Consider the following 14,954-nt stretch of genomic DNA (forward strand, 5'->3'; position numbering starts at 1 on the left):
GCAGAACAGAGTTCTGACAAGGACAGACTGTGAAGGAGGTAGGGGAAGTGGGTAATACAGAAATATCAGAAGCAGGAAACCACTGCTCACAATTACAGGAAATATTATTAATAGATTAATCTTGATAAAAAGTGTAAGCATAAAGTAGCTGTGGTAGAAAAGAAGGTGCAATACTCCCTGCTCTTGAAGTGAAAAAATACTCCATTGAGGTAGCAAGTAGCCAGAACTTCCATGTGCGGCCTCACAACACAAAGATTTTGGAAACACACTGATTCAATGGAAGTGTCATCCCTTCTATCCTCTACAACCTTGCAGCACACACCTTTCCCAATCTTTCTGCCATCAGTAAGCAGCAAAGGGAGGAACCATCACTTCACACAGAGAGGTGAGCATCGCAGAAAACCACATTTCATCATTCATGCTTTGAGAGTCATGGAATAGCACATAATTGCATTAACTAGCTTTGTTGTTCCACTGCCGAGTCCTTCCTGTGGGAAAGGGCTGTGGTTATGTGCTACATAACCAGCTCAGCAAGTCATGTTCTAGCTCTGATGAAATGTAGAAAGAGAACTTACCTCATCACAATTAAATACCTGCTCTGTTTCCATCTCTGCAGCACAGAGCTAACTGTTACAGCAAGGTCAGATCACAGCTATTTAGCTCCACCATCTAACAACAAAAATTAACACTGGTAGAGCCATTAGAGAGGAGGGATGACATCCTGACTGATGTCCTACTCTGTGTAAATAATTAAGCCTTTCCTAACCTAGTTTATCATACCTAAATGTACAATATGGAATTATTATTCTGATTTGACATTTCCAAAGTTCTAATGTAGCAAGAGATGATTTAAAAGAGCATTTATAACAATGAGCCCAAATCCGAAGTAATTTTCACAGGAAGAAATCAGGAACAGCTACAGTCCAGTTAGTGGATTTATATCGGTAACTCCAATCAGAACGGAATCTTAACTCAGTTTAGTTATCCTGTAATACAAAGTAGTGTTCCGAATGCTTTGAGTATCTGTAGAAATTTTCAAATAATATTTTAGCAATTTGAGAGTTTCAGTACTGACTCAAGCACAACTGAAACATTAAAATTGTTATAAAGAAGCTCTAGTTGTAAGAGTTACATTATCTGTGCGTGAAAAATATAAACAGTCTTCAAGTAGTTATTTATATGCAAGCACAATTTTATGAAAATTAAGCTTTAATCAATTAGTAATTCAGAGTAAGAAACACAAATATAATCAGTTTACTATCAGACCTGGGCCCTTCAACTGAAGAGAGGTTTTTGTGCACATCTATCTGAATTTGATACAAAGTTACTATAGGGAATTAGCATATACAACCTTGCTTAGGGAGAGATTACTGAATATAATTTACAGGAATTGTTACACTGAAAGAAACATGCTAGTGGAGTTCTCAAAGATCTGTCCTGGGACTGACTTTAATATTTTCATTAATTACACTGGCACTTAGTGTGCTACTGACTTTTGATAATGACTCAGAGCTGAGCAGCGTTTTTACAATGAAGATTTTTGAAATAATATATGGGTAACTTCTGAAGACTAAAAACGGACTTGCTTATGTGACTAGATGAAATTCAACAGTGGAAAAATGAAAGAGCATCCACTTGGTGGTAGGTCAATATTGCTGTTATTAGCAGAATCTCATCTGCAGGAAACCATCAGGACAGCTGAAAGAGCCACGCATGCTATTCAGCTGCAGAATCACTGTAGTTGCACAAGTAGAATCATAAAACACAGCATGTGAGAATGTATCCAAAATAAGTATTTGCTGTAGAAAGGACTTGTAAGAAATATGTATTTCTTGTAGAGAGGACTTGTAAGACTTCAGCTGGAATATCGTATGCATTTCTGGTCAACATCATTTAAGGATGTTGAATTTTGACTGGAATGTGAGCAAAGGGGAATTAAAACAATCAGGGCACTGGTGACTGTCTAACAAGAGGAGACTAACTGTTCTTGGCTTGCGTTATCTAATGAAGGTTGAGAGGGATGTCTATAAATACATCACAGATGAAATATAGGGAGTAAGAAGGGCTCATTAAGTTAAAGGACAGTGTTGGCTAAAAAGAAACTGTCAATGAATAAATTTAGTGTTGACTCACAGCCTTGGCTTTCAGATGTGACATAATTGCAAATAATTTTGTGAAAGGATCCTAGTAACAATATACTAGCAGCAGCACGGTGAAATCAGGATGACCTATGAATGTGAGGACCGTTATGGTTTAATGATAACAGCAGGGCAATAGCTTGGTTAAGACTTTGATCTTATTGTGCAACCATATCGTGTCCACTTTTTTGTTTCATTTACCTCTGTTCTTGGGGGTTTACGATCTGTCATTCTCTCCCTGCAAATACAGCTCTCTTCTGAAAATGCTGCTATACTTTTTTCTTTGAAATTGTCAAAGGAATTAGTATAATTAGTTTAAGCAAAGAGCATCTCTCTCTTATGAAGTTTGCTGCTGCTTTATCAGACTTGCAGAAGGATCTATATGCCTGAAGATCTGTTCGTTTTTCCAACAAAGCCAGTGAGAATAAAATAGATATATTGTATTTCTCTTAGGTCAAAAACATGGCTCAGATAATGAGGAAAAATAGGAAATGTGTATAGCTTTAATTGTCATACTTGCGTTGTGACCCACTCTAACTTAGAAAATTGTTTCTCTGAAATACAGGACTAAGAGATTTGGGGTTGTAAGAAAAAATATCAAGAACTGTTAGCACATGAACCTAGTTACCTTGGAGACTTGGTTAGAAATTAATGAAACGACATTAACTCTTGATGACTTCAGTGGAAGGAGACAGAATGTGTAAAATGATCACAGTTAGAATCTGAAGCAAAAACCATCCTGTCACTGAAACTAAACATTTCCAGGCCAAAGAGATTAACAGATACATCACAAGCAGCCACAGAAGCTTTGTTCCGTTCTAACATAATGGACCTTTAATACTGTATCTTGTTTTAAAAAGGTGGTATGTGCAACTGTGAACATCAGTTCCTTAGAGGTCAAGTTCATCTAAGCCAAGTGGGAAGCCATAGTGACAGAAGAGCGGTGCTGATGCAGAAGCCCAGTCTCTCGCTTGTGGTGCCGTTGTGTGCCTACGGCCACACCACCCTGAAAACGCCCGATCTCGTCTGATCTCAGTTTAGGTCCCAGATCACAAATAATTTGCTGAAAATTCAAAGCCACTTGAAATAAAATGAGTTTCTGGACTGATAAAAACACAAGAAAATTCACATGATTAGGACAAGTATATATTATTATTAATTACAATTTTACATGTCTCACTAGGGGATCTGCCAACAGGGCTAGCCCAGCCCAATCAGAACTTCTACGTACTGTAGAGGGGTAGATTTAACAATGGACACTATTGCCCAGGTTATTCATGAATGTGAAACGTGTGCTGCAATTAAGCAAGCCAAGCGGTTAAAGCCTCTCTGGTATCCACAGAGCAGAAGCCCCAGCCACTGATACAGCAACGATCCTGGAGAGACGGGGCACAAACCAGAGGCAAGTATCTCATTTTCAAAGATTACAACTAAACTCATTTTGCAAAGTTAAAACCAGTATTGTATTATGCCATAAATACTATTCCTTAAGATTTGGCGCCAGTACCATGCCAAATCCATTTTCAGCAGCTCCTAGCTGGGTTAAAATATCATAAAATCCATTTCAGGGAATTTGGGAATTTGGTGAATGAAGACTATAAACAAATAACTTTTGATTGTTATCTCGAAAGAATCAATAGCCAACCTTGCCCAGGCTAGACAGCAAACACATTTCTAAATAAACAAGATTATTATAACTGGAGTAGGTCATTAGGGTGTGAAGCACCAAGCTACTTAACATAAAGATAGTAGTTAGAATAGTTACAACCTGACTAATCAAAAATAAGAAAACAACCAACACAGGATGAAGTATATCATAAACAAAAATGTTTATGGTTTCAGTGTTTTTCAGTGCTCAGAAATAAATGTGAATCTTCTGAGCAGATCCTCTAGTGGATACAACTTGTTCCTTTCATATGTATCGAAGCAATATATGGGATTAAGAAAGCAAGTTTTCTTAACCTGTAATTTAGTTCCTACATGTCATAAAAGCTTTGATGTAGTTCGTTGGCAGTTTTTGCCATTTCACGCTACAGCCTATGTTAATAAATATTTTCTGTGTTACCAGTGGCAAATTAGACTTTTTCCCAAACCGAAATACACTCTTCTCTACATTATTATTGTTGGAATGTGACCCAAAAGATAGGTTTTACAAATGGTCTTTTTAAGCCAAGCAAAAATTTCTGCCTTTCCCTCAATTTCCTTTACCATTTTTCCAACTGAGAGAAAACACCTAAGAAGAATACCTGGGTTACAAGTATCAGCTTAAACTATTACTCAGCACGCGACTTAATAATGAAGTCTCCCTTTTTATATTCATTTAAGTAATATTTGTGCATGTTTTGATGATTTATGTCCTGCAGTATATGTAACTTCTTAAATTTCTTACCAATTACATTTCACTATTATAAAGACACTGCTGCAGGAAAGGTGCAATTAATAAAATTATTTTTATTCTTGAAAATAAAGGCACTTTTTTCCTATAAGCCACATGAATCCCTAATTCTGTAGATTCACAGAAGTTGAAGTGGTTTTCTCCATGCTAATCACTCCAAATATTGCAAATGGTGATTTATTCTTTTGAATAAAGGAAACTGAGTCTGTAACCTGGTCCATAAAAATTATGTATGACATTGAACAGACACAGGTATTAATCCTAGCAAAATTCAACTCCATTAGAAGCAGTCACTTTCTTTAAAAATCCTTAGCTTCTATTAGATGAATGATTATTTTGCTTCTATATTCATAGAGTTGTGCCACATTGATGTGATGTTTCATATTAAATGCTTGCCATCTCTCTTGAGATGTAACTTGAGCTCCGGCAAAGTTGAACTGATTTTTAGTGTAAATACTAGTAACTGTTGAGGTCAAAGAGCACAACAGATCAAATATTCAAAACCAGATTAATAACTTCATAGCATTTCCAGCTAGCCCATACTCTTGATAGACTTCTGTTACGGAAGAGTTATGAGACAATCATAACTTAGCATAGCGTGGTGACCATAGCATAGCTTTTGGTCACCACACTATTGTCTCTTAATGTGAAAACTAGGATGTCAAAGCCTAGGTTTGTTGTTACAATGAAAGCAAACAGGCCACTCATAATGGCTTACGTTTGACATCACCTTCCCCTAGCCTGCAGTCATAAAGCGCCCAAGATTTTTTCTTCTACCTCCAGCACCTAAGCCACTATTTCCTCCACATTTTCTTCTCGTTGTCGTTAAAAAGCCCATCTCAACATCTCACCTCGGTTTTCAGGCTGGAGGAGAGAGAGCTGCATGAAGTTCAGGCTGGTCCATGTGTGGTGGGAATCGCTGCATTTGGGTGCCATGTTATATGCAGTATTCTCTACAACATGCCATGGCGTGGGGAAGATGTTTCTTGACCCTGTCATTTACCTGGAGTGCATGAACTCTCCTCAGGTAATTACTCCCCAGTGAGGCTCTGACCATTTGTATTTCCAACTTAACAGGACTTTCAGCTTCATTAGGAAGCCTGGTGCTTGTGAGGAGACTGGCTGAAAGTGGGGAAGAGGCTACTGCAGTAGATGAATGCGTGCTGATTAACACCTAAAAGGAACTGAGACTGCTTGTGGAGCAACAGCTGAATGGTGGCAAAGGGGATAATGCACGAAAAGCGTCCCGCCTCCACGGAGATGGGACGCTCGAGCTGGACGAACTCGCTCCCCGAAGGGAGGTTTCCGAGGCCAACCAGACGGCGGGGCGGCGCCCGGCGGGCGGGGAGGCCGCTGCAGAAAGCAGCGCCGATAAGGCCCGCGGCGGAGCCTCTGCGGGACAGCCCGCGGCGGGGCGGGGCGGGGCGCGGCGCGGCGGGGCCGCACCGGAGCCGCCGGCGGAGCGTGCCCCAGAGCCGCCAGGCCCGGCGCCACGCGTCACTTCCTGCCGCCCGCGCGCGGAAGTATCGCCGTCGCCAGGGCTCCGGCCGGCGCGGCGCGCGGGGCTTGCCGGTTGCCGTGGCAGCGGCCGCGGCGCAGGGCGGCCCGGCCGGCTGTGGGGCCCCGCCGGGGGAGGTGGGGAGCGGGCCGCGGCCCTGGGCCCTCCGCCCGGCCCCGCCGTGCTGCTGCTGGGGGAGCCCGACCGCCCGCGAGGGGCGGCGGCGGGGCGCCGAGGCCTGAGCTGGCGTCCCGCTGTGCCGCAGGCTGCTCCCGGGGACGGCGGGCTGCTGAGTGGAGCCTGGCTTGGGTGGGCACAGTTGCCTTCTATGGAGATCCCGCCTGGTTTTACTGCTGCAGTGGCCGAGGGCGGTTCCCGGTCGGTCTGGAGTGACACCAGATGTTGTTAACGGGGCTCCGATTCACGGTGCTTTTGACCGCGAAACCGGACACGTCCTGAGTTTTGCCCTTGGTAATGCTCCTGGGGTGATTATATGCTGAGCTTTCACCTAAATGCTTATTTTACCTATTTAACAACGTCCCCTGTGTTTTGCTGCTGTTCTAGGGACTGACGAGGGTAAGACTGTACCTTGTATACACTTCTGCTTTGGAAGAATCTACATGTGCTCTGATCGAAAGTAATCTATTTGTGCACTAAATTAAAGTTAACATAGCCCACAGTAATTAAGACTTTTTGGCTGAACTGTCTATCTTACAGGGCAGCCTCATAGCTGGGTACACAACTGCTTCAGTGAGGAGTTTCATATAGAATCATAGAATAGTTTGGGTTGGAAGGGATCTTAAAGATCATCTAGTTCCAACCCCCTGCCACAGGCGGGGACACCTTCCACTAGAGCAGGCTGCTCAAAGCGCCATCCAGCCTGGGTTTGAATGTTTCCAGGGATGGGGTATCTATGTCCGCTCTGGGCAACCTGTTCCGTTGTCTCGCCACCCTCATAGTAAAGAATTTCTTCCTTATATCTAGTCTAAATCTACTCTCTTACAGTTTAAAGTCATTTACCCCTTGTCCTATCACAACAGGCTATATTAAAAAGTTTGTCCCCATCTTTCTTACAAGCCCCCTTCGGACACTGGAAGCTGCTCTATGGTCTCCCCGGAGCCTTCTCTTATCCAGCCTGAACAAGCCCAGCTCCCTCAGCCTGTCTTCACCAGGGAGCTGCTCCAGTTCCCTGATCACCTTCATGGCTTCTTCTGGACTTGCTCCAGCAGCTCCACGTCCTTCTTATGTTGAGGACACCAGAACTGTACACAGTACTCCAAGTGAGGTCTCACGAGAGCAGAGTGGAGGGGCAGGATCACCTCCTTCGACCTGCTGGTCACGCTTCTTTTGATGCAGCCCGGGATACAGTTGGCTTTCTGGGCTGCGAGTGCTTGGAATGCATCTAAATGTTTGCAAAATAAAGAGGTCTTCAGAAAAACCTCTGGCTGAATGGTATTTGCCCAGTTGGGATGACCTGTTGATTAGGTAGAGCTGGGCAAGAATTTTCTGGCACCATCTATTTCTAGCAGAAAGGAATTTCGACAGAGTCAAATGTTATGTTTTTAAAAATCCGATGTTGCAATGTTTTCTTTAAAATGTAACAATGTTAACTGTCTTTTAGACTATGTTTATACTCTCAAAATAATCAAATCTACCAGTGAGACAGAAAAATCTAGCTCCTAACCGAACCTACAGTCCAGGATTTCTGGACCGACATATTTTTCTACAGAACACTGAAAATAGCCTATTTACTGCAGAACACACTCTTTTCTTTAGCATTTTCTTTTATGTTCCTTAGCATAATGTTTACTGTTGCTTAACTTTTCGTTGTTATTTGAATAAAAAAAGTCTTCATGAAACAAACATAGAAACAAACTGTTAATGTGTTTTATTACACTGTTTTAAATTCCCCTCTGTCTTAAAAAAGTCAGACAAGTGAAATGATAAGAAGTATAGGCACCTTGCCTCTGAATTCCCATTTTTAACAGAAGATCAGTTAGCTCGATTAATGCAAGTAATGTAATATTGCAAGTAGGTTTTGCTTCAATTCCGTCTGGTTTTGCAGGCCTTGCATTTCAGATGATTTAAAAACAGGCTATTACAGCACTGATCATGTTAAGCAAACAGGTATCAAAGAAATACTAGAATTAAAGGAGCTAGCATTTGCTATGCAAGGTAAATTAGGAAAGTATCATAACAGAGCCTTCCTCATGCTATAGAACGTGTACTTTTGTCACTGCCATCTTTGCAGTAATTCTTAAGGAATCTGTTTTGGCTTTTCTTCTGTCTTCATATACCTACTTCAGCTAAATTATATAAATTTCTGTTTTCAAAATAGAATAATATACAAGTATTGATAGATGAATTAGAGACTGGATTACTGGGTTATCCGAATCAGAAAATTATGTAGGGATTAACATTGTTTAATGCACAAAAAAAGGTAAGAAGGCACGGTGCAGTCTGCTTAACATTAATACCTTAGCAATTTGTGATGGAAGACGGGTTCCTCTAAAGACCTGCAGAGGGAGATCTGTCCCATCAAAGTGAGGGAGTTTTATCCATCCCTTAGCTGTGTAAGAAATTACAAAGGAAGGTGCTTTGGGATATAAAATAATGTGTGGGAAAAGGGTGATTTCCTACGGGGGGAAAAAAAAAAACCCCAAACAAAACCAAAAACAGCCCCACTTTTCATTTGAGTTCTTAGATGGCATATAAAGAGATAAGAACTAGAAGTAAATGCTTTTGATACTATTTTTGGAAGTAGTATCTCATTCTACGTCACATCACTGGAAGACTTCAGAGTATTTTGCTCATCTGAGCCAGTGTCAAGTAGAATGCATTTCCTTTAACACTTCCTCTGTCACTTCTTGCTAAAATACACACATTTTTAATTTTTTTTTACCATAAAATACTTTAAGAGTGTTGAATTAGGGTTTATAAATAATTTTTTACCATTCCTGGGTGTACGTTTTGATATCTGTATTGATACATATGTGTGGGTCTCCTTTGCAGAATCTGACTAGTTACCATCTGGCAGATATGTGAGTGTTCCTAAGTTAGTTAATTTTTAAGAAAGCTAGATATCTTTCCTGCATAAATATTCTCTGCCTGTCAAGTATTGAATCCAAATATCTTTAAAATATGCAATACTGAAGGTTTGGAGGCGGAGGTTTTAGTTTAACAGAGAACACTGTACCTCTGGAAACAAGGTATATTTATATGGAGGGTCAGTTCTCATTATGCTTTCCTTGCCTGCGACTAGTGAAATATGTGCTTAATATTGTATATTCAGATCTTTCATTTCATGAGTTACAGTTTTCTTAATGTCAGTTTGAAATTTTTATCGTCCACATGAGTGATACAATGGAGTGGTGCTTACAACAAACATTGCAAAGATGTCATTGATACTTCTGACATGGCAATATATGTTTATTTTGGCACCTTTTTATAATTTATGCTTTGTTCTGCAAAAGTAATTATAGTTTTATTCATATGATTACTTAATTCCATCGGAGAACATTATGGTTCAATATTTCTTTTTTTCATTATAGAAGGCTCCCCAAGACATTATTTAACAGTCAAATTTGTTAACTGGGGTGAGAATCAGCTCACAGATTAAGAAACTTACATTTAGGTGTCTCATGGGGGTATTTTTGTCTGAGCAGGGCATCTGAACTTCCCATACCATGAGAGCAGATCTGTCTTTGTAGTCAGTGGAGATGTCTAAAGACATGCTACTTGGCCTCTGTCTCTGGTTTCAGAAAGGGACAGGTTTCCTTTAGCCCTCCATCATATCTGTCAGGCCTGCATAAGATGCCTTTCATACCTCATCTGACACTAAATCATGAGTGCATGAACAACTGAGTCAAGTTCCATTGACTTCATTGCCTGTAACAGAAACTTATTCACCTGGTTCTTATGTAGACACCTAAATTTAGGCGGTTTACTTTGCAGATTGAAACTCCCACTGACAGCCTAAGATATTTAAGGCATGGATATGAAGCTGTGAGCTCTGACACGCGTAGAGACCCATGCCCAAGTGACTGTTGTAGACCAAAGAGGATACCATAGAGCATAGAAATACATTAGATGCTTGTGCTAAGGTGAATGAATCTAGCCATCAGCATCTCGAACAGAGTATTGAATTAGTCATACTTTTCTTTTGACTAGCTTACTTTATATATGAAAATAAATAATACTAAGATTTTAATCTTTAGCTTGTTTACTCCAGCAAGATTTGTTCATCTGCAAAAGCATCGTTCAAGCACAATATGAAGAAAAAATTGAAAAGCAGGCTTCAAATCTTTGTAAATACATAAATGATCAACTAACAGACACTGAGTTTTTACATAAATGAGTAAAGAGAAAAATTCTTATTCTCTTACATGTTAGTCTTCACTAGATGCCAGTTCTCATCCATATACCTTGTTTGTGTAGATTAATACACATTTACTTAATGAAAAGTAGTCCACAGAAGTTTTGAAAATAAGGAAATAAAGTGCTAATACAGATGTAAAAGTGACTGTGTAATGTGTCTTTTACAAATTTGCAATTAACAGAACATCGATTGCATTGTACTTGGCATATTAAAAGCCATATCTGGGAAAACTTCTTATATCGTAGTGTGGTTATTTCTAATAAAATACTTTATAACAGTACTTTAATAGGCAAGAAACGTAGCACACTTCCTGTATACATTAATTATTTACAATTCTTTTCCTATCTATTTCTTCGAAAATATAGAGTCAGTGATCTTTAGGTAGTAAATCACAGCCCGTGCCAACATTAACACTCTTAAGCAATCACATTGCAACTAGTGAGCATTGACTACAAGGAAGAAATATGCATAAAGCCTCAGTTTCAAGCTTCTGATATGAACATCAAGAAAAACATATTAAAACAATTGATGCAGAAAAAAAAAGTGATAGAAAAGGAAAATGAGCCTACTATCTTAAGTTTGAGAGCTTGGATAGCATTTTGTTTTCTTAAATGAAAGATGAATATATAAAAGTGGTTTGGTTTTCTAGTTGCTTGTGTCCCTTTATTGCACATCAAACTTCTCAGTAATTCATTACAAATTAATTGCAGAAAGAGGTCCAAATTCAACAAAGCTGCCAACAACAGTTGTGTGAGCCACTGGCTGTTCTCAGAACAAATACTGAGGTGGGTTTTAATCATTAATGTGGTAGTAGGCTGCTGGGCTGAGTATTTTATGTCTTAAAAACCATGTAGATGTGGCCCTTAGTGACATGGTTTAGTGGTGGACTTGGCAGTCCTGGGGTAACAGCTGGACTTGATGATCTTGAAGGTCTTTTCCAGCCTAGCTGATTCTATGATTCTATGATTCTATAAACTAATTACACATGATAGTTTTGCACTTCAAAGCCTATAAAAGGGTGTATTTGAAATTTTCTTGAAGACTAAGCATTTAAACCATATTGCATAGAAACAAAATAATTAACACAAAATGTAAATGTTTTTACAGGCATTGTTTTCCCCTCCTTATGCAGTTTAGCATACTCAAGTATAGTTTTAGATGAGTAACATTACAGTTAGTACAACATTAATGAGGTATGTTTATAGATAGCAGTGGAAGAAAGCAAAAATCACAGTTTTTAATTTCTTGATGAGTGAAAAAGAATTGACCACAAAATATTCAAGCAGTGTAGGATTAGACCCAAATATGCAATCAGTACTTACTTTTCCGTGTTACAGAGGGTAGTCAATCAAATGAACATGCTAATTCACAGCAAATGAAGGGAACTTGCTTTAATTGACAGTCTGTGATTGGGTCTGTTAGGAGGCAGAAACATAGTAAATAATTCACATAAAATGCTGTTTGGTTCAATAAAAAATGAAAATGTCTTGAAAATTTGGTAATTGAACTCGTAGGCTACTGGCTAGAGAACGATGACCAATCCTGGGCACTCCAGGTGGCTTTCTACTGCCCTCTAGGGACTATGCCACAAACTTTCTCATTAACGAGTTCAGGATGTAATTGGTACAGTAAAAATAATCTAATTTAGAAAATCTGGAACCTAAATTTCATCTTTCTTCCACAAATTCAAATGGAGCATGCAAGTTTTTACTTCTTGACAAAACAAAGCAAATATTGAAATAGAAAGAAAAATATTAAATCACTTTACTTACTCGGACATTTAGGAAAGTTATTGGGTAAAAATATTTAACTATAATTATTCTATTGTTGTTTTTACATAGCAAAGTCAAGTGGAAATATATAGTGGAAGTTGTGTACAGTATTTTAACAGCATCTACTGTATAATACAGTATATAGAAAATCACAGAGAATCCTGGAAGGAGAAAAGAATGTGGTTTTTACAGAATGAATGATCTCCTGGACATCTGAAGGGACAGAAGAACAGGTGCACTAGTGAATGAGTTCAAACCAGCATTAATCATGTGGATGTTTCAAAGAATAGGATAGAGAAATGTGAAGCAAAGAAGAAAAGTCTACAGAAAAGATATGTGGAACTGTGAGGCTGAGGAATTTTAATAAGATGTGAGAGCAGATCAGAATGCTGAAAACACTGAGCAAGTGGCAGAAGATGATATGCATTTCAAGAATGTTGCAGAGCTTTAACAGTGAAGGAAAAGGTAGCTTCTGTAAAGAAAGTAACTACAAGAAGACTTCACTGAGAGTAAAGATTTTAATTTTTTACTTTTGTTATTCTTCATTACTGGATAATGATATGTAGCACCATCACTTGAAGAATGAAATTCTGCTCCAAAACCATGTGTAAAATACAGTTTGGGGGGGTGTTGGGTTTGGGTTTTTTGGAGGTTTTTTTTTTCATAAGACTTATGGAATCTTCCTAGCAATCACTGTAATATTTTAAGCAGAGTTGGTTTAAAAGAGTGCTGTAGACTATATAGACTATTTGAAAAAAAATATATGTTCCCTTTCAAAATTACATAGTGAAACATTCCTGTGGGGAAATAGTCACTTCTGAGAAAGATGAAGAGAGTAGCATCTGTCTTCTGTAACACTTCATCAATAATGTAGACATGTTTATGATGCGTCTGTGCTGACCTTGCTTTCTTGATAGTCAAGGCAGAGGAATAGGTATTTTTAGGACACAGTTCATCTGATACCCACTTAAGGATGAACTGAGTTGTTCTCTAGACTCATATGACTTTGAACTAAATCTCCCCAAAATATTAAGAAAGCAAAGTATGACTAGCTAAAATGTGAGTGTCTACGTGTAACCAAGTACTGCTGCATAGGCCATCTAGAAAAATGCAAAAATCATTTGTGTGTGAAAAGTTTTCTTACCCAAATCTTGCATTACTTTTTGATTCTTCTGGTCCAGCTTCAGCAGCCAGATAGAGATTCACCCTGTCCTTAAAACATGTGTACAGCTTCGTAGGTAGGGTGCTCTGAGGAAGGAGAGCTGAGTTTGACTCCACTGTGACTGAACCCCACTTTTTTCTGTCCTCAGCAAGAGCTGTAAATGTTAATGTATTAAACAAGAGAGTAATTTTTGCTAATATTAGTATTTTAAATATGTTGACCAATATTTAATCACCTAATCTTGGAAAACAACTTAAACTGTATAGATACTCCTGAAGAAGAGCTCAAACACACATTTGAGCTTAGTATTTCCTACTGGCCAGCGGTAGGCAGTACACCACCCTGGAGAAACCTTTCTGTATAATGGAAGGCTACACATGTTTTTCTTTGAAAATCTTATTTTTCTTTTCTGACTACATCAGAAGTAAATCATTGTAGGTGCTCTTTTTTTATCCCTTAATGCAATTTAAACAATTTGCTTGTGCAATCAAGAAGGTGCACAAATAAATTCCCATAATGCAAAGTTAACATTTTAATAGTTTATTCTCTACTTATGCTTTATTTTCTCCTTATTTTATTTCTTAGATGTTTAAAATACATTTTTTAAAGTTTTAAAATATATAGAATATGCAGATTTTTTCCAAATTTCCCTTTCCTTGGTGCATGTTTTAATTTTTTAGTATTATAGGTTGTGTATAAGATATAGCACACTTTTTGTTTAAGCATTTGAAATGTCAGATACAGTAAAATATTCTTTTCGAGCAGAACTCTCAAATGTAAAACATGCATTATGGTGTGTTCAACTTACAAAAAATATTGTGTAGCTTTCAAAAAGAGAGAAAACTGCAGGAATACAAAAAAAAAAAGGATTAAAATGGTATGATTTCATAAGAGATCATAAATTTGTTATCCAAATGTGGATATCTTTGAACATATCCAACAAAGTGTATTTCTAATGCGATTAATTTTATAGGAAATATAATGTTGGGAAGGTACTAGAATGCTATTTGGGATTATCCTATGCTATTGCAAGTATTTTTGCTAAAAGAATTTGTAGTACTCTATTAATGTCACACAAATTTGTATCACTGATAGTCTGACTAAGACTTGGTACTTGTATTCCCCGCCCAAATACAGACATAAATAGCCAGTTACAGTGGCTAAGATCTGTCTTACTTCTTCAGTCTGTTGTCTTCAAATAGGAAACATAATTCAGTTTCATCTGTCCACACATCATCTTTGTATCCTTCTGTAAAAGAAACACCTCAGCCTCCTTTTATCCAAACTAGACAAGCCCAAAGTCCTCAGCCGCTCCTCACAGGATATTTCTTCTAACCCTGTTATCAGCTTTGTTGCCCTCCTCTGGACGCATTTGAGTACCTTCACATCCTTCTCGAATTGTGGGGCCTGGAACAACACATAGTACTCAAGGTGAGGACAAGGTGAATGATAAATTAATAAGTTATGCCATAAGTATATGAATACATTTATGTATGCAAGGCGGTCTTTTTATGAACATACATGCAGTATTTCAAAAGCTTGATTTACACTGGTGAGGAAACTGATCGAGGCTTAAAAACTAAACACAATAATGCAAACAAAAAAGCTGAA

At 38.5% G+C, this 14,954-nt stretch overlaps 1 long non-coding RNA gene across 1 annotated transcript; it reads left to right on the forward strand.

Annotated features, from left to right (window-relative positions):
* The first annotated feature begins 6,060 nt into the window (after positions 1–6,060).
* LOC115615782 lies at positions 6,061–12,626 on the forward strand. Its single transcript, XR_003994141.1, has 4 exons — positions 6,061–6,502; positions 7,109–8,206; positions 9,986–10,134; positions 12,374–12,626. It is a non-coding gene; the product is annotated as an uncharacterized LOC115615782 (long non-coding RNA).
* The last annotated feature ends 2,328 nt before the right edge of the window (positions 12,627–14,954 follow it).

This window comes from Strigops habroptila, chromosome 1 (genome assembly GCF_004027225.2).
Source record: "Strigops habroptila isolate Jane chromosome 1, bStrHab1.2.pri, whole genome shotgun sequence".
NCBI classification, from domain to species: Eukaryota; Metazoa; Chordata; class Aves; order Psittaciformes; family Psittacidae; genus Strigops; species Strigops habroptila.